We start from the raw sequence: 13,716 nt of genomic DNA, 5'->3' as shown, positions 1-13,716 counted from the left end.
CCACGTCATGTCGCCAACCAACCGAATTCATCTCTTTTTCATGCTCTCTTGGGCCAGTGGAGCACCTAAAGGCTTATCACATGCCGGGCTGTACGAGCAGACCCAGCCTCGAGAGCGAGAGTCTGTGAACTTCGAGAGAGAGAGATCCTAGAAAGAATGAAGCCTGGATTTGAGGTGAAACCCTCTAGCTGGAAAATCGTCATCCATCGGCTAATCCCATGGAGCATTTCTCGCCTCCGCCCATGGTGCCCCTTCCTTCTGCCTCATGTGGCTGGGCCCTCACCCTTCGCCCAGTTCCACCCAGCCATGGGTGAGCGAACAGGTGCACCCCTGCGCCGAAATCAGCTACGCCCAGCGCTTTGACAGCTGAACGGTTTCATGCTGAAAGCGCGCGATGGCTCCTGTTGCTGCTGGTGACCCCGTTGCACCGGCTACAGATGCTCACCGTTGACCTACACCACCACCTCAGCACTTTCCCACATATACACTCACATCTTCATCTGCACCAACAGGACCCTCTAAATCAAGGTGAGAACATCAGAGACATATGGTAGGAGTTATTTAGATCACATTTTTCAAGAAAGAAAATTTCTCAATGGTTTTTGTCTTTCAGGCCCAAGGGCCTCATCCTCTGGTGGACCCATTGGCCGGCCCCATGGCACGCATTCTCTACCCACCTGGTGCCATCTCCAACCTCTCTACTCAGTGGGGAGTTGCACCCATGGAGTACGAGGCCTGCTCAATACCTCTGTTTGAAATTTGAGTCACCAAACAGACTCTCTGCACACATGTAGCTGCTAAAGAATGTTTAAAGTTAATTCTGAATAATTCACACTTCCAACCCATATAGCAGGCTTAAACGATGTTCATTGCAGTGGGAGTAAAACATCCTGCCTTTTGATTAGCCATATCTTCATCACTTGCATGAAGTCACTTTCTTAAAGTAAAGTAAATAAAATAAAATAAAATATTAGTCTTTCAGCAGCCAATATGTATGTAGCACTTTTAGCTCCTTTTAACATTAAAACATTTAACCATGTTTAAATAAGTTTAAGATTTAATATTATTGATATTTTATCTTAAAAGTAGTGTCTTAAGATCAAGGCTACATTTATTTGATTATTTTTTATATTATATATATATGTATGTATGTGTTTAAAACTGTTTTTAATTCTAATATATTCATGTGATTGCGATTACTCCAGGCTTCAGTGTCAGATGATCATTCAGAAATGATTCAATATATTGATTTGATGCTCAAGAAATATTTTGTATCATTATCAGTGTTGAAAACTTTACATCTTAATGTTCTTGTAGATATATTTTTCCAGGATTCTTGAATCAAAATTATTTGAAATGTAAAATCTTTTGTAACTTTTAATGTTTTACTGTTACTGTTAATCAAACTAAAGCATCCTGGCCTAATAAAAGTAATATATTCTTTTAAAACACACACATACTAACCCCAGAAATGTGAGATGCATAATATACTGTGTATATATCATTGAATGTCCCTCTCTCCAAATCAGTTCAAAAAGTGTCTATAGATTCTGTCTAGGCCTGTCAATTGCTTATGATTATAATCATTGTGACTTACATTACTCAGATAGCCAAAAATGTCTGAAATGTAGGAAAATATCCTAACGTAATGCGATAAACTTTGTTGACCCATTGTTACTTTATTGTTGTCTCACAATACCATCCAGCTTCTACGTATTACACATAACAGTCACACAGTAGGGAATAGTTCTATTTCAGAGAAGAGTAAGTGAAGTAAGATATTTTCTCTGTTTCTTTAATAGGGAGCACTGTTCCCCAGAGAGCTACTTACCAGGACCCTGGCTCCTAGTGTCGGCTGCGCATCAGTTGCAGGCGATGCAGGCACAGTCAGCAGAGCTGCAGAGGCTGGCACTGGAGCAGCAGTGGCTACATGGACATGCACACTTACATAGTGCTCCTCTCCCCAGCCAAGAAGACTACTACAGGTGAACCACAGAGACTTTTACGCTCTGGTCGAGAGTGCATGCGTAAATAAGCACTTAGCAAGATGTTTAGTTGAAAAATTGCCAAAATATCTGTTCTTTTGAAGTAACATGTAAGGTTGGAGAAAAAAAGCAAAAAAAGTTTTTACTATGAAATTCATGTCTTTTCACAGTACACTTTCTTTTTTTTTTACCTGTTTACTTGGATCCTTAAATGACAACATGTTGTCCTGTTGTTTGTTTGACAGCCGCCTGAAGAAAGAGGGAGACAAGCAGTCCTGAAATCAACAAATTCTCCACTGTGGATTACAGAGTGATTCTGTGTTCAGGGTATCAGACCTTATATTTCAGAAAACCCAGCATGGGTTTATCCTGTTTTGGCACTTATAAACGTTTGACCGACTCCTTTGTGCTGTATGAAATAACTAGCCTTTTGGAGCACACTGAATTTTCTTTCCTTGCATGAACACTATTTAGAAATTTCTGTAATTTAGAAGTTTCTGTAAGAAATGAAATTCCCATGTAACGTCATTTATTGTGCAAAAGCACAATATTGTAGATTTACTAAGTATTCAAAAAGTGCTGTCAATATCCAGAGTTTATCACAATTTAGTTTCAAAGTTTATTGAAACACTTGTTTTCAGATTGTAAATATTATATGTTTAAAATAATATATTAACTGTTGAAATTTAAAAGTTGCAATGATAGATTTGGATACAAAACTTCAGATGACCTGTGTGCAAGAAGTGCATGCTTTACATACTCTGTCCTTCCCTTTCTGACTGCATCTTCATCTATACCTCAGAGTGCTCATCAATATACAGTAAACCCACATAAACTCCACAGTACCTTATTCTGTCAGCAGTTTAGCTTTTTAATTTAAAAATGTAGACCAAATGCAGGCTGAGTATTAGTAAGATGATTAGTGTTTTCTAGCTCTGCAGAACAGTCGCCTCACTGCCGTGGTCATCACGATGCTGTGGAAGACTTGCAGAGTTTACCACCATGCTTAAGGACACGATTTGATAGAGCAGGTCAGTTCCGGGGTCAGCCCTACGTGGCACAGAAGTTGAGGAAGTTAATTTATAAAGAGGTACCTGCACTTAGCAATAAAATGCGTATGGCATATTTAATGGTATCCTCACTACCAGCTTCAATCCTAGCATGTGCACTCGGCAAACTTAAACAACTGGGCTATTGCTGAGTAAATTTCATTTTCATAGTCAGGCTGGTTGGGAAAGAGCACAGCATTCTTACAGTAAGATGGAATTCATTATAAACACAATAGAGAGAGAGAGCAAGAGTGATTTTTGTGATGGTTTAATGCAATACAAGTGTATTGTTGTGCACTACTATTAATTGTTAAAATAACAATTGAAAACATGAAATGGAGTTCCATTGTTCTGTATTTGTTGAAGCAGACAGTTGAAGAGTGTTAATCTGTTAATACTGTTATTGTGGAACTTTGATGGGTCACTTTTTTCCAAAACTGCCAAAAAGTCATTATTTCCTTCGAGATAACACTAAACATTTGTACTAGCATTTTACAAAGTATATGGATATTTTTAATGGGAAATATATTCTCATTTTTAGTATCCATGTCTTTTTGCGTACTTGTCTTCACATGCACAGTATTGTCTGGTTGCAATTTACCTTAGAGTTGGATTTTTTTTTTTTTTTTTCTTCAAAATTTTAATTTCAGTGATAAATGCATGATTATTTCAAACAGCTTGAATCATTTTTACTCATCCATTAACACATGAACTCAGATCTTTAGAATTTTTTTCTTTAGTACATTTTCTTTTAGTATATATTAATTAGTTTTTTGTAAGCACAATTTTTGAGGCTATTTTATATACATGTATCACACTGACATCAGTCTTCGCTTATGTGTGATAGAAATAGTTGACTTTCAGCAGCAGTCATATTTTTCTGGCGCTTTCTGATACCTCCTTAACTTCCAACTATATTTTATGTGCAAATTTATATTCTTCATGAAATGTGCTTAAATTGGTTTCTTCACTGAAAAACTATATGAACTTTTTTTTTAAGCTTTGGCCGCATGATGTTTTTGCATTTAATAGATACATCTAGAGTGATTATCATTGAAAATGTTTTTTTTTTTTTTTTTTTTTTTATATGTACACTGCAAAATAGTTTACTTGTGAATTACATAAATATGTATAGCACAGCTTGAGTCCTGAATATAACTGACGCAAAACTTACCAGTTGTCATTTCTGGTCCATATCAACATAATATCTAAAGCAATATATGTCTTCTAACTGAACAAGTGTTTGTACGGGAAAAAAACTAATGTTTCCTCCTTTGCTTTGTATGCTTTTCTTTAACAAAATTGTCCTTTGATAAGTTATTTATTGATTGAACACCTATTTTGTAACATGGATATATTAAACATGAAAATATTAGACTGTTAGTAAATATGGAATACAATCTAATATGTGTATTTACTAAAGTGTTTGTTGTGAATTTGTGCAAAATTAACCATTTCCTGTACACTGGCCCCTTGTGAGAAATCCTCAGAAAGCTCTAATACTAGATTTTTATGGTTCATCCTTCTTTTACGTATCGCCGCAAGTACTGGATGGCAGATATCGCGCTCACGTTTGCCAGAAGAGCTGAAAAATAATAGAGGGATCATGTTAATTTTGTGTGCTCATATTATCTGAATAAATTGCCTAATTTAATATGTAACAGCCTGATCATTGTGTCTCTTTGCACAAATGCGTGCTGGTTTTACCTGCTTTCCACATGTCTGTAGATTGTGGGTTGCTTGACTTTAGTACCCACGATGCAAAAGCGATGCAAACAAGACACATATCTGTTTGCTTTAATGAAAAAAGGAAGCAATCTCTATCTGTAAGCAGAATTTTGCAGTGTTAGACATGACATTTTCATATCCATATATTTTCATATCTAAAAACAAGAGTGTACCTGCATCTGCGACTGTTGTCCCAACACGTATCTGATGTTCTGTCATTTGACCAAGGGCCTGGTTCTCTAGAAAAAGGTCTGAAAGCTTTGGCTGAGCTATAGAAGAACTTCCGGTTCTATAACCGTAGACTGTTTCAGCTGTCTTGGGAAAACCCCAAGAGTTGGCCATCCTATACCAGGTCCTTCCCATTAAAAGTTTGGTGCGTCTCAAAGAAAGGTTTCTCCAGGTACTAGTGATAAAGCACATGTTTGATGTTTTAGAGGGCCTTGCACAACTCATAACTTCGGATTGGGGCACTCTCGTCTTCACAGTCCAATGGTATCACCTTTTCTACCTCTGGATATTCTAGGTCTTGCACCACTGAATGAGAAGAGGAGTATATAGGAACTAATGATTTCTCATTCTTTGTCGAAACTTGAATTGAAGGAAAAAGAAAATTCCCAACTTCGAAGTCTGAGAAAAAGTCATCATAAGTCTCAGCCACAGATAAGTTCTTTGAAAAACAAAGCGAAGTGCTTTTATCTGGGATCCAAGTCTGGTGTTGCTCTACTTCGGTGTCACTTCTCAAGATTTCAAAGAAAGTCTGCAGACAGTGATTGTCGAGAATATCAGAAATCGATAAAACTGGTGAAGGCGTTGATCTCCTTGTGCTACAGTGGTCCAGTAGAAAGGCATTCATGTTCCTGTCCTCTTTAGCTATTAGAAATATGTCCTGCATCTCAGCTTCTGACTCTGAATACAAATATAGCGAGGGATCATTCTCAGGACACAGCTTCACCATCTCATTTGATTCACTCCGCCAAGTTTCTTCTGAATCCATGCTAGACTCAAGAAACCTTTGGGTTTGTTCTTTGCCTTCGAGGGTTCAGGGCTAGGGTTAGCACTTGCATGAAGAAGTTGTAAAAACTCTTCATCGAAATCAGAGAAAGTTGAGAATTCACAGCTCGATCGGTCTGGTTTAGAGTCATCCAAATGTGTGAAATAGTCTGAATCTAACAAATGCGTCTACCAGGCCATCTTCCAAACCATCATCTTTATATTCCACCTCACCTCTAGTTAGAGGAAGAGCGTTGACAGTGACCACAGGCCTGTTTTCTTCTGAAATGATCATTTCTCTCTTGGTATTGGCTGTTCTAAGTTGCAAAATATCATTTATTGTCAGTTTTTCCATTTCATCCCAAAAGGAGGAAATGGCAAATATGGGTGGAGTTGGACCTAAAGTCTTTGCACTGCTACTGGAGGATTGTGTTTGTTGATGTTCTGTATTTTCTTCTTCAGCAGCTGATAGAGCAGGGGGGTTAGAGACACCTAAAATAAACCTGGGATTTTTGATCTCTGTGTTGATGCTTAAATGATCATTTGCATGTTGACATTCACAGTTAATTTCTACTATGGACTTGTCATATTTATCACGCACTGCGCTTTCATGATCACAGTACTGTGGCAGTGAGCCAGTGAGGTCTTTAAATATGGTCTGTGGCATTTGTTTGGGGGTTAAAAGTGAATTTAGAGAGTCAACAGGATTTCTTTCTAATTTTGCTTCTGGCATTTCTGTTATGCTTTCCTTTTTCAGACTAATAGGACAGCTTGTTTTTTTCTCGCCACACTCCGATGATCCAGTGGCGAAATACAATTAATATCTTGTATATGAAGCACACTTTGAATATCGTTTGGGTAAAAATCAGTATTTTCTCTTTCGAATTTCTCCTGCGTTATTTGTCTCTCAGTAGTTTCTTCATCTGGTTCTGTATTGTTATTTAAGGAAGAGCACTTCTCCATCACTCCAGTATTCTGTCTGAATTTTTTAGTTTTTTTTTTTTCTTCTTTTTTTTTTTTTTTGAGGTGGGATCCTTTACTCTCAGACGGACTGGGCTGTCATTTACAGTCACAAACCAACGTTCCTTTTCTTTTTTGGCCACTGTTGAACAGTCTGTCGCTTCAGTTAACATTTCTATATCTTCTATACTCTTTTCATTGTTTTCTACTTCTACAGACATTTCAGAAAGCTTTGTGGCTTGGCTTGATTTATTCGCACCATTCTCATCACAATTTCCTCTTAAGTTTAATTTCTCAGTCAGATCGCTGTCTTCATATATAGCACCCGATACATTTGCCCCAGCATCAGACATCTGATCAGCAGACCTGGTATTCCGTGGCTCTGTATTAGGACTAGGATTTTCAGTAAACTCTGAATTCTCAGATTTATGTTCTGATATACATTCTCCTATTTGATGCTGCTTTTGTCCTTCTATGCTGTTTTCTTCACAGAGTTGGTCAGGGCTGGTCTGGGTGGGAACAGATGACACATGGACAAAGGTTTTGTCATCGTCAGTGTCACTGAAGCCAGACTCATCTAAAGCTGCAAGCGTAGCCTGCTGAACGGAACATTCCTCACTCTCTGTACAGAAACAGTCCCAGTCCTGCTCTGCTATCAGCACACTGTGGTCTAAGTCATCCATTGCAGTTGAGCTTAAAAGGTTTGTTCTGACATCTAAAAACAAAGAAAAAAATACACAATTATATAATAGTAATCATTTTTACCAATATATACACTTCTGTACGAATTTTGGTGGTTAAAATATAATTTAATGCATCCTTGCTAAAAAACTAAACAAAAAACGACAAACGCAGCTTGTTTTTAGAAAAATCATGCCAAAATTGAGAGATTTTGCTTGTTCAATGCAAATTGTTACTTAATTTAGACTTGTTTTTTTCTGAAAACAAGACAGTTCTTGCTTGTATAGAAAATCCTTCTTGATTTAAGATTTTTTGGATATTTTGACTGGAAACAAGACAAAAAAATTGTAGAAAAGTAGTAAAGTAGAAAAGCATTTTTGCAGTGAAAACAAAACAAAACAGTAAGTACTTTGAACAGCAATGTATTTTATCCAGGTTATTAGTATAGCCTGCATTTTTCAGTTCAGTTGTACAATTTCCATGTTTATTTTAATATAAAAAACATAATTTGTGCAAAGTTTTGACCAACGAGATAAAATTGATGCAGTTGAGCTCAAAGGAAACAAAAAACAAATCAAAGAACATTTGACCTCTAAAAATAATTTAAGAATCCTAAAATATTGCATGAAACATTCCCAAAACAAGAAAAAGTGTCTAATTTGAATCAGGCTGTATTTAAAAGATAGTATAATTTTTTTCACATTTACATTATACATTACACATTTGCATGTAAACCTGTGGGCTGTTAACATAAATGACAGATACTAACATTATCACTACTAATTTTTTATTATTTTTTTTTTACAAAAGTTACAAAAAATGTTAAGACTTGGTTGATCATTGATCAGCTAAAACTAACAAATAACTCTGTATTATTAGTTATTGGATTATAAACATTTTTGACAGTGGCCACCACTCACATACCTAAAAAGCGGTTGTTCCCTATATATTTTTAAGTAGATTATTCTAAAGCAGCAGAAGCAGATGAGAGCCCAAACTCCTTTTTACCAAAAAAATAGAAATATGCTTTTCAAAGTAACTCAAATTGTGAAATATTTCATACAAAACTGTCTCCAAAGCTCCTGTGAGGATGATCTTGGTCTGACTGTAAGATGACTCCAAAGCAGAGTATTCAAAACAACTCACTGCAAGGTGATTTGTGTATTGAAAGATGTCTGTGAGAGGAAATAGCCCCACATAAAACAGCAGCGTGATGTGTTGTTTGGGTGCCTTGCCTTTTGCAAATATTTTTTATGGTCCAATTGCTTAGAAATGGCCTACATGTGTCTCTTCCTGCCAAGAATGACAATCATGATTTACAACTTTTTAGTCGGAAACAGTCTTATCTAGCTTGTGGGGCGTTTTCTCACAATCACACGTGGAGATACGTTTAGTATTAGGAAAATGCATTTCATTTTCTCCGTGGCAGGGCTCTTCGGCTATAGGCTAATTTATTTATTTTTCTCTCCCAGGAACATCAACAGTTATTCAGTTAAGCTATTGTGTTATTACAAAAATGATAAGTCTTTATTCTTTATTAGCCTATGAATATTAATGATACCCTGTGCATGATGTCCATTTTCATCGCGTACATAGTTCATGTGGTACAGTAGCACTAGTACACACAACGCAGGCCATTGGAAAATTGTTCCACAAAGTACTAGCTCTGCAAACTCTGAATCAAGTCAGCAGCCATTACAAATATTTATAATCAATTGTTCACATTTCTTTTATGTTTTTCCTACCTTTTGTTGTTAGTTAGGCTTTGAAACACTTCAATGTCGATCCGACACTGGCATGGTACACCTTCAGAAACCCCAGTGCCCTTATGTGTGGGAGATAGGGGCCCTGCGTCCAGGTCTGTTATAAATAGAGCTATGTGTCTTGTCACATGGAAGTGTGCGTGTGTCCTGCATTCTCAGAGGGGCATTCCATTTCACATTTATAAATAGGGATACTGTGGGGAGATGGTATGAATCTGTCACTGATCAGCTAAGCTCCCGTTCATTAAAGGGTTAAATCCTTGAACAACACATGCTGGGCGGAAAATCCTTTGCTTTTATGGCTCTCAGGAAGTAACACTCTGAAAACATGTTAGGATCAATCGATACTTATCTGTGGTAATAAAGTATGGCAGTGTTATATAGTGTCATGAAGTATTGCTGTAAATATATTAAAATAATATTTCGAGTAAATTATATTTGCAGAAGACTGTTACATTCAAACAAAAATCATAAAATCCTTATTAATAGTGTCTTTAAAGACAATTTTAGGCATAACATTCAGAAAGGTGCCTTGTGCAAAAAAAAAAAAACTCAGAATAAAGTTTAACAATTATTTTATTTTAATGGATTTGAAGTATACTATTTTATATATTTTTTAAACAAACTCTAGCATAGTTATAGGCGATAATTAATCTGCGATAAAAAATAAGTTAATTTAGTGAAAATATACATAAACAGATACAGTGAGAAATTTTTAATAAAAAAACATTTGATTACAGTACATTTTACTTTTTTTTCTGAAAATACAATAAATTTGAAAACTCTGTTAATATACATGCGTAATTAATGAATACTTTTGCAAATAAACACACAATAAATTGAAGGCTTTATATTTTACAAAATGTGCAAAGATCTTTTCCAGCCAAAGCAATCAAACCGGCAAGCAGGATCCTGTTAAAAGGTGTTTAAAAAGTTTTACTCTAGTGCTTATTTTGTTCATCTGTTTTAAACGCAGAAGAGAATTTTAAATATTTACAGTGGCATTTAGGAAGTATCTGATACGACAATGAAATTTCATGCAACAAATATTGAGTTGAAATGAAAAGGCGAATTTTAACCGATACAGGTTTGCTGTTGTATGAAGCTGTAAAGGTTATAGCTGTGATTTTAGCTCATCAGTCATGCTTTTAGACTGAAGTCCATACAACCTGAAAGTTATTTGCAATTCACGAAGCTGAAACTGTTTCCAGGCTTGAATAAAACCTTATTGTGTCCACCTGTGTGTTTTAGTTACCCCCTGGAGGTCTGGGAGCACTGGCCGTAGCTGGAGATTCTCAAGCATTGTGACATGGAGTTTGAGATGATAAAGCACTGGAGAGGCCACAGTATAACGAATAAGACCACAATAAGCACTATGATGAAGACCACAAGCCTTTTCCAGTTTCCATAAAAACCCAAGAATCTCAGCAGCCTGTGTCCACAACCCTCTCTTCTCTCCTCTGTTCTCGGCGGCTCCTCTTGTTTATGCTCCCGATGTCAATGCAGATGCAGTTGGGTATCATAGGGTTCTGAGTAACACAGTCTCTTTCCATCTAGAAAAACGTTCTCCACTTGTTGCTGGTCGCTTGGAAGTTGGTCCAAAACTTCCTGGCTGGTGGCCAGCTCTGGAGGACCGTGTTCAGGTACAGATGTTGGCTGCCCGACAAAGAGGGCAGGTGATCTGGGTACCGTCCTGCTCTGGTGAAATAGTCACAAAGCGAGACAGACATTCCAGACAGAAGGTATGGGTACACGTGAGAAGCTTCGTGTCTTGAAGGTGTTGTCGTATGCACAAAAGCAGATTGAACACTCCGGGCGGCATCCCAGGCATCGCCCTGGTCGCCACCGAGCCCAGTGTCTTGTGTTGGTGCCTTACTGAATTGGTACGTGATGCTGTAGATACTTCCTGTTCCTCCATCCTGTTTGTGTGGACAGAAGAAAATCTGAAATGTAAAATGAATCTTTCAAGTTATTCATTGGCATGACTTAAATTATATTCTGAAAAATGGTGTAGAAACAATATAGTTCATTTCACCAAAAATTACTAAAAACGTACATTTGTATTTATTTAATTTTTAAACATATTACAGTAACTTTTGTTCATTTACATGAAAAAAAACGTCTACAAGAGTTGATCTGTGAAGCCATGTATGACTGCAGTACAGTATAACAAAATGTGATTAAACTCAAAATATATTGCTGATGCACTGCTAAACAAATAAATAAATGTATAGTTTATATAAGCAGATTTTTATCGTAATGCTGAACTGTTTTTAAATGAATGAGAATAGAGTCAGATCCTTTTTGAATTTTATTATCCCAAATGGTTATATGAAAATCTAGCAGTATCTGACATAGCATAAAAACAACCACATGTAAATGTGGTTGCTATGGGCATCATTAATATATGAAGGTTACACTTTAATCAGCATCACCAATTTATTTTCCTTTGACTAGACAAGTAGCCTATACATATCTCCAATTTTGGATCAAAGGATTTAAAGCTGGCTAAAATTTCCCCCAACAAATGCTAATATTAACAGTTGCTAAATTTACAGTTGTTTCCCATTAGTTGACGTGGTTAAACTGCTGATCCAACAAAACTCATTGTTTCCAACAAACTATTGTTTGTTTGTTGGGGCAGTGTGAACAGAAAATAAAATAAAAAGTATTACCTTAGAAGAGGAATACAGAATACTTTTTTATATTGTAGATGCTTTCTTCTTCTTTGTTTAGATGGGTTCAGATAAAGGCTGAAAAGTTTGAAAAGTTCCCAAAACAGGTCTTTGAATGGTCGTCTCTCCCCAAACCTGTCTGTCTTGGTCTTCTGGTAAAGTGTAACTGCCTTCCCCTGCTCTTCACTAGTTTGAATTATACTTCTAAGCTGTGACTCAAACGAGTTAAACCATAAATCATTACCTTGTTCTCTCTCTCTCTCTCTCTCTCTCTGATCCTCAACCCCTCCTTCACACATACACCGTCTGACACACGTACACGGGCAAATTATGGAAAAGCAGGAGGGATGACAAAGAGAGGGAAGTAGGAACTGGTTTTCCGACAGGATTAAGTTACGCTTTGTCACCCTAGTAAGCGTAAGAATGACAAAGCAGAGCAAATAATGTTTTAAACAACTTTTAAAGCACATTCATTCACAGCATTGTGAATTATTCGGATTTTAATGGTTTAACAAAGTTACAGTAGGTAAGGTAAAGTAAAGAAATGAAAATAATAGTTCAACAAAAAAAAACAAAACCTGTCATTCTTTACACATCCTCAAGTTGCTAAGCTTACTTACTGGTATTAGTTTCTTTCTTCTGTTGAGCACAAAAGAAGATATTTTTAAGAATGATGGTAACTGCACAATTGACGGAAGTCATTCCAGAAGTGCATATATTTAAAATACACTTATGTCTAAATGTAGTTCAAATCTATTTATATATTTAGCTCCAATTTAACAGTCAAATATACTTCAGTATTTTACCATTACTGAACACAAAGTGCTTCAAATACAAAATTTGTTGTTCCAATCAGACTGTAAGTATAAAAATTTTGTATACTACAAGTACAAATGCACAGTATTCTTTTCTTAAGTATCTACATGTATTCTAAATACATTTTAGTATTTTTTTTAGTATAGTGTGGAAAAAAAATGGTTATCAACATTCTTCAAAATATCTAGGAAGCTTTTGTGAGTAACTGACACTAGTTTCATTTTTAGTGGACTTTCCCTTTAACATAAATGGAATCTTCTAAAAAACATTGTTGACAAACTACAACAGTCTGCATGTTTATTTTTATTCATCTGGTTCCACAAAAACAATGCTTTTGGGAACTGATAAGACATTGCACATGCATAACAAAACCATAACACTAAAGAAATCAGCCATAAATTCAAACCATATCCATCAAGTCATATGACTGTTGATTATATTACCATCATGTCTCATTTGGAGATAAGCAGCCGGGTATAAGGAAAATGGTTGGCATATGTTTACATGTGCAACAACAGTCACGTTTTTTTTTTTCCCCACTGAGAGTGTGTGCAGTAACTTGTGTTTATTTTATAGTGGCCAACCGTTGTTGTGACTTCGCTTGTGCTGAATGCTTTAAGTAATCCCTCAGAAATGTTTATATTTGCAATTATATTAAATAGTGAAACATGACAAACAAAACATAAGAGGAATGAGCTAATGGAAAGACAGTCACATGGTGCTTGCTCTTTTCTGATCTACTATTGTGTCTTATAAGGAAGTGATAATAATATTATAGGTAAATGGGATCAAAGTCCCTCCATCTGTTTACCAAAGACAAATTTAAACTGGTAAGTACTTTCCTGAAACTGTTTTTTAAGTTCAACCTAATATTTCACCAATTTAATAATTATTCTACAGATAACACAATGAAAATACTTGCCGGCAATTAAAATGCTACAAAAGAGTTTTATAACTACCATGCCCAGCCTTACTCTGCCACTTCCCAGAAGCTCTATATTGTAAATGCGTCTTTAATGATCAACCCCAGTCACCACCTGGACTGTTCACATTTCGCAATGATACGATG

The 13,716-nt window shown here is 36.2% G+C and overlaps 1 protein-coding gene and 1 pseudogene across 1 annotated transcript in view; both read right to left on the bottom strand.

Moving 5' to 3' along the window:
- Positions 1-13,716, bottom strand: part of LOC122346577 (phospholipid-transporting ATPase VA-like) — a 248,915-nt gene that overhangs the window by 41,383 nt on the left and 193,816 nt on the right.
- Positions 3,648-9,160, bottom strand: LOC122346578 (annotated as a pseudogene).

Source organism: Puntigrus tetrazona, chromosome 6 (assembly GCF_018831695.1).
Source record: "Puntigrus tetrazona isolate hp1 chromosome 6, ASM1883169v1, whole genome shotgun sequence".
Lineage (NCBI taxonomy): Eukaryota > Metazoa > Chordata > Actinopteri > Cypriniformes > Cyprinidae > Puntigrus > Puntigrus tetrazona.
The sequence above is the reverse complement of the archived record's forward strand: the minus strand, read 5'-3'. Positions and strand labels throughout refer to the sequence as shown.